Here is a 7,378-nt window from a genome sequence, read left to right as displayed (position 1 = left end):
ATTGTCACGCCCCAAAATAGGGGGCATAACTGACGCCTGATACCCCATTCGATTGAGTTAGCCACTGGAACATACTAGCTAACTAAACTGTGAGACAAAAAGATCGGTCATCACAACTTCTGAAAAGTGAATCCTGGACAATGAAGGTCATGACCTGAATGACAATAAACCATAAAAACAATGGTAGACAAGCCAAAAATAAAGATGTACTAGCTAGCCGATAAGGCCGCAACTAAAGACATACCTACTTACACACACATATATATACATGCCAAGCCTATGAGTTGGAGACTGAAAACTTCAAAAGAAAACACTGAATATTGTGTCCACAATTGCGTTTATGAGTGACATAAACACTGTAGGGACAAGGCCCCGACTATACCCAAACTGTACAACAAAAGTAAACATCCTCTGATAGCCCTAGGATAAGATGGAGCTTACCAACTCACACCTGAACCAAAATCCTAGCGGGCGGGTCGATCAGAATCCCTGCTTGAACCTGCTCGCACGAAACAAAAGAATAGTGCCCCTAGGCAATGGAAAGTCAATACGAATAAAAACGTACTGGAATGTAAGGCGGAAAGTAAAATCATAAGTAGCTGATGTAAAAGGGTAATAGAGATACCACCTGAAACTGAAACCAAATAATCTCCATGGCTGACCTTTAGCCCCCTACTACTTAAATATGCATGGTATGCTCGTATAATCGTATGTCGTGAATACATATATATATAACTGAAACTCAAATAATCTCCATGACTTACATTTGACCTCCTACTATTTAAATATGCATGGTATGTTCGATTCTTCGATATCACGCTGGATTATGAAAATCACAAATCCCATGGAATCATGCCAAAAAAAGAATAAGAAAAAAATATCCTTAATTTACCTTCAATTCAAGTTCAAATATTTATATATATGTAGCAGGAGGGTGTCTTCTTTGTAATCTTAATTCCTTATCCATCCAACCTACAGATTATCTGAGCTTTCAATAATTTAAAAACTCCTTTAGTATAGAAAGTGAGGGAAAAAAAAGAAATCAACAGTGGGCCCATAAATTATATTTAAAACGTAAAACAACAAAAGCAATGATAACTTCCATTTTAATTAATTCATTTGTGATAAGTCACCTGATACTTTTTCCCCAAAGTCACAGGTGTACATATGGGTCATTAGTTAATATTTATCCCATTGTATATGTACTTAGGTATTGTGTAAATTCATGGTAAAATACATATACCTTTTGCATACACTGCAATTAATGGGAAATAATTTTTGACTAAGGTCTATCTAATATAATACTAATTTTTTATATAACTTGACTTACTATCTCTATTAAAATACTAATAAATTGTAAAATTTATATGAAAAAAAACACATAAGCAAATATATTGTAACTAATACATAAATTTATTTCCATAAATATTTGAGACATTTAGGAACCATGAAACTATATATGTAAGTTCAACACTATCGAATCATGCCCGACGTTACTGTAAAATTCTTGAACTAAGGCAAGTAAAAATTCGATACAAGAAGGACAACTTTAAACCCTCGGGGTGTTACAGCCTTACCCCCTTAAGATCATTTGTCCTTGAATGTGAAATAAAAAGCACAAGTGAGGCTAAAATCCCTGAACCACAAACACTTGTACTCTCTACCCAACTTCTTCGCAACCGACGAGCTGACGGCGAATATCCGATTTGGACTCCCACTTGAAATCACTGCTCCACCTCTGCCCCGACCCTGACCACTACAAGACTGTGATCCCTTCTCTATCGGACTAACCGGTGATGATGACCCTACCACTGAACCAGTGGGATGTGCCATACCACTCTGCCTCTGAGTTGGGTAGTCCCTCATCTTGCGGCCCTCTTGTCAACATGAAAAATAGGACACCAGACTCTCCCGACATCTCCCATGGTGTTCTTTATGACAATATCCACAATATGGTAGGTTCTGCCCCGCCTAATCCCTTTGTTGTTGAGATGCTGATTCTATGATCAGCTTGATCACCCCGCAGCTGAAACGATGGAGGCCTAGGTGATCGCCCCATATATCTTGGCCTAGTGCCACACAGAGAGGTCTGTCCATCTAACTGGAGGTGAATTTCTTCCTCTGAATCTTTCCCATCCTTCGTACCATAGAACAGTTATGTATCGAAATCTAAATGATGCAAACTCTAGTGTAAACCCCTGTACCATGCATAACCCTAAAGATTCGGCCAAGCTAATCAATGAAATGTTGTGGGTCTGCCCTTTGATCTATCCCTGTAAACTCTGCGGGGTTCAAGGCAAGAAACTCATGAATCCTAGAACTCTCGGGTTCCTCGGCTTTCTCAGCACCACCATTCGCCCTCTGAGCTCTTTGTGTAGTCACCAACTCAGTCAAGAGATGTACCGCATTTCTTATATCCTGATCTGTCCCAATAGGAGGAGGAACCGGGGGTCTAGTATCTCTAGAAGCAGTAACAACGCAATATTGAGTATCTGACCCTTCAAGCATAACGTACATCACCATTTGCAAAATCTCAACTCCATTATTCCAGTCATGATCTGATAAACTTCACATATACAATATTGACATGAAAGTCCACCTTTCTCTTGGCTTCCTTTTGCTCATCATCATCAGTACTATACTCTATCGTCATCTTCTTCTTCAGCACCATTCATTAAGAATCAAGTCGTCGTTTGATTTTCCTTTCTTGTATCCATTATCATCTTCAATATTGCAAAACTTTTTAGGAAAGATTCATATCTGTCTACACACTTTTTCAATCTTCAGTGAAATAATGGCCAAAGCCCTACCAAACATTCACAGAAAATTACAACAATTTTAGCAAGGTGAGGGCTACCAAATGCTGAACCAACAGCCATCTAATATTTTATCCAAAAAAAAAAACAAGCCTACGGAAGTAAATATCCCACACTGGTGGCTTGAATAAATAATGTAGGTTGTGGGCTTTGAAAAAACATGATCCTTCAAGCAAGTTTTAATGGGATATGATGAGTGGTCATTACTCGCAATAAAATAAAATATGCGAGAAGAGCGTTCCAGCCCAGCCTGGTTACGACAATTTGGGCGCTCTCATTTTTACCAATCTGATCCCTGGTTATGACAATTTGGCCACACCCTACTCGTTCTCTCACCTGCAACTTCGTCTAACATATGGCTGATTTTTGTTCTTCGAGTCACAGGCATCTCTGCACAAAGATAACAAACGTGAACTCAATCCCATAGCTCCTAGGACTTAACCTTCTGCACAATTTGGAATGAGAAGAAAAAGTAACCACTCCTATATGCTTCATAGCCTCATGATTATTAGTGTGGTGCACAACACACTCAGAAGCATGACTCTACTAGAAACGACTAGGGTTGTTCATGGTAATGGTAAAAAAATTAAACTGAACTGTAATCCGAAACAAATCGATTAAAAAATTGATATTTAATTTGGTTAGGTTATAAATTTTGCAAATCGATACTATTTGGTTTAGTTTTCGTTTTAGCAAAAAAGAACCACAAAAATAACCAAACCGAGAAATATATATATATATATATTTATAATTATTTATATATCATTCTTAAATAAAATATAAATATTTCGCCAAATTTTAATTAACTTAAGTCCTTTAACCTTAGAATTTTCTCGAGCCCAACACTTAATTTTAGTCCAACTATTACAACCCTAAGTTCAAATCCATAAAAATTCATTACTTTAATCTTTACCTACCATACCTCACATAAAATAGTCACACTTTCTCTTTAAATTGAATCATTTTGTTCGTGTAACAATAACTCTAGTATTGCTTAATTGCTTAATTGAGTCCACAATAGCTCTCATGTGGATTATTCATATACTATGTGTTTATGTCTATCAAGATATGCATGTCCTCAAAAAATTTAACACACACACATTTATGCTTTATTCAAATTTAAAATTTAAAATTATTTGATCAACATCAATTAAAAATTAACTTGTAAATAAATATTGGGTTCGTGCACTAAATGGGCTCTTCACCACTAGTACTATATATAAGTGTAGGAAATTGTTAAATTTAATAGAAGTTCTATCTTTCATAAACTCTGAAATTGTATTTTTTAAGAGTGCACATATAAAAATAATTCACCGTGATTATATCCTATTTATTTTGGATATCCAATTTTTTCTCATTTAAATAAGTTTAATTAGCAAAGAAAATTGAAAAAATATATTCTCATTAGTTATAACACCTAAAAATAAGATTTGGTTAGTTACGATATAAATTATTTTATAAAAATAGGCCTCTGTTAGTTACAATATAATATTCTTTTTTATAGAAATCTTCCAAATTGTTTTGAAGATGGAGTTCTAGATGTGGTAAAAGATATTTATTATCTATGTAAATTGTTTTATATGAATTATTTCGTTTCTAGGAACTCAAATTAGATTGAATAAATAACCGTCATTATGAGTAGGGAAATATGTTTTAAATGTTAAAAAACGTAATAAAATAAAAATAACCTAAAAATGTATAGAAAAGTAAGTATTAAATTATCACAACTTACTAAAATATGTTTTTAAGTAAATGCTGTAAAAAAAATTAAAAGTTAGTTAACTAAATAACTAATTCTTGCCTTAAACTGCCACATGTCTTTCTCTTGTGCTGCCATTTGGCTTAATTATAGGCTAGACTTTCTTCCTATTAAATATACTTGCCCGGGCCCAACACGAACACGAACACAAGGTCAGTACAATATGTTGTACTCATAAGTAAAGCAGAGAAATTTATTATGATCAAGTTAAGTATGTTTCGGTTGAGCTGTAGTAGGGCATAAAGTATCTCTATTGTGTTCCCCAACAATTATACATACGGATTTACATCTAGAGCATCGTAAGCGCTGTTGAATCTTGTGTGCTCACATCCTATTGAATATCAGATGAAGCTCAAAGTAAGTTCTACAGAAAACTAATAAATTTTTCTAATCAGTTGAAAAAATGAGTTAGTTACCTGAAATTGTAGATGCGGCGAATGAGATAGTAACCAGCATATTATACTGTGAGATTGAACTCTGTTGTAAGTTGGATAACAAGTTAAGAACACACTATGAGTAACAAATTGGTAAACTTATTTAAAATGTGTTAAATAAAATTGGAGTTTCATTTAAGAATTGAAATAAAAAATCTTTCGTTACAATTCTAAATTCACATATTGCACTTACATAACTGGGGAAAAACTAAATAAGAAAGAGAAGCACTATAATACACCAGAACTATATGGAGTGGAGCAATGCATTCAAATTTAACAGTTAAGAAATAAGGCTTTATTGTCAAAGAAAGTACACCAGTAAATCTTGAAAGCAAGGTAGTACTGCATTTACTATGAAAATCACAACATGAGTCATAAATATTCTATGTTGCTGTCCATAGATTCTCAAATATGGGTTACCTTAATCTATGTAATGAGAAATAAAAATCTATGATGATGTATACAATGAGACCTGTTTGTAATAACAACCTCTCATAACCATATTTCATTTCAACAATCAAGTTTTATGTCGAACTCGTTTAGGTTCCTCCTTCGAAAAAGTGAATATTAAGATACTAAATTAAATCAACTCATATATACATGCATTGTGTATATCTAATATAGTTTAAATTTTAATAGTGAAACTTCTCTATTTTGATCACGCATTTCAGATGTACAATCTTTAGAGTTTTGAAAATAATTGATACTATATATATTGAGAATTAGAGATTATTATTTTTCAGAAGTTCTAAGTGAAAAGTTTGTTACCTTGGATAAGTTAAATTGAAAACATTTGTGTATAGTATATTTACCTCTTTAAAGACATTAGATTATCTGTGTCCTCGAAATACTTACTTTTTTATACTAAATTTCAAGCTAAAATAGTTTATAGAAAGCTAATAAGTAAAACCAAAAGGTCATTTATAATTTCCTCGAGAAAATTAATAAATATAGAGCTACTATATTCAAACTTACATCCATGTAGTAATTCATTCTTTCAATTCTATCCAAAGTATCCCGTCCTTCAGGAGGCAATAATGAATCAAGATCAATTAAAAAGTAAAACGGAGATTCACTCATATAAAAGAGGATCAAGAAAAAAAAAAGTATCAAAATTTGCAAATTCTGCTCGCAGGTATCTATAAAACACAAATGTCCTACTGGCAAGAGTAAAGTCAAATTTGTGAACTTTGGCACTCCCCCAAAAAGTATTGAGTTCCGGCAAACAATATAGTCTCTTTAGCCAAACGGAATCCTTTAAGCATATTATTCAACATATTGAGTGCATTAGTGTTCACCTTGAAACAATAATATTGGTTCTACTTCTATCATAGAACTACCAATTTAGCACACTTAAAAAATGAAAGGTATCGTACAGCCTCAAAATTAGAATTTTAGATGACAAATCACTGAGGTAAGATAAAGCCAAAAATTACAAAGAAGTGGAAATGTAAGAGAACTTTCAAATCTGGAGAAGTCTAAAGTCAAGAAGAAGAGGAGTTAGAAGGAAGAAAAAAATCAAATTCGAAGAACCAAAACCCACTGGAAAACAACGATAAAAACGGAATAGCTAAAGAACCAACAAAAATGTGGGACACAAAGAAATCACAAAAGAATCAACAAATCAAAAAGCCAAAGTAAAGTTAAGGAATCAGAATCAAAACACCAAAAAGACCCATAAAATTTATGATTACCTAATAGGAGGTAGCTATAAACTCCATCAAAGTGCCAGGTTAAGAACAAGAGGAGATGAAGAGAAAACAGAGGTTTGGAGAGAGAAAGCGGCCGACGACCTGGAGAGAAACTTTTTTGGAGACGGAGGTATAAACTCCGTTGACCACCATGGTGCAAATTTGAGAGCTAGAGAAGAGGACAGAGCAAACGTTTGGAGGTGGAGCTCTTTAGCGGTGGCGTTAGGATTGATGGGAAAAGATAAGGGATCAGGTGAATATTCAAGTTGATTGAAATACCAAAAATGGCCCTACTATCCCCTGCTGGTCAATTTGAAGTCTCTTGTTAAAGTCGGCAAGTAGCACGACCCTAAGCTGCTCTCGGTAGCCTCTTATTAAATAAGAGAGAATATAGGAAAACTAGGAAATCAATTAATTAACTAAATAAAAAATGTTTACAAAATCTATAGATTTTCAGTAAGGGTTCAAGTTGTGTCGAAGGAAAAGGTATTAGGCATTCATTGAAATCCATAACTATAAGTCCCGATTGAATTTATTTTTTTCAAATTGAGAAGGAGATAAAAATAATATACAACTATAATAGGCATGTGGTATACACAAATAATAAAATAAACAATAATATGAGAAACGGCCTAAGATTTATCTAACGTCAATAATATATACACAATAATATCCGAA

The 7,378-nt window shown here is 33.8% G+C and overlaps 1 long non-coding RNA gene across 1 annotated transcript; it reads right to left on the bottom strand.

Annotated features, from left to right (window-relative positions):
* Positions 1-4,513: 4,513 nt before the first annotated feature.
* LOC102594029 (uncharacterized) lies at positions 4,514-7,060 on the bottom strand. The gene is made up of 3 exons (XR_001474359.1): positions 6,704-7,060; positions 4,992-5,052; positions 4,514-4,906 (listed from the first exon to the last, which is right to left on the bottom strand). It is a non-coding gene; the product is annotated as an uncharacterized lncRNA (long non-coding RNA).
* Between the last annotated feature and the right edge of the window lie 318 nt (positions 7,061-7,378).

The sequence above is a fragment of the Solanum tuberosum genome, unplaced genomic scaffold (genome assembly GCF_000226075.1).
Source record: "Solanum tuberosum cultivar DM 1-3 516 R44 unplaced genomic scaffold, SolTub_3.0 scf00190, whole genome shotgun sequence".
Classification (NCBI taxonomy): domain Eukaryota; kingdom Viridiplantae; phylum Streptophyta; class Magnoliopsida; order Solanales; family Solanaceae; genus Solanum; species Solanum tuberosum.
Note: the sequence above shows the minus strand (reverse complement) of the source record. Positions and strands in the feature narration are given on the sequence as shown.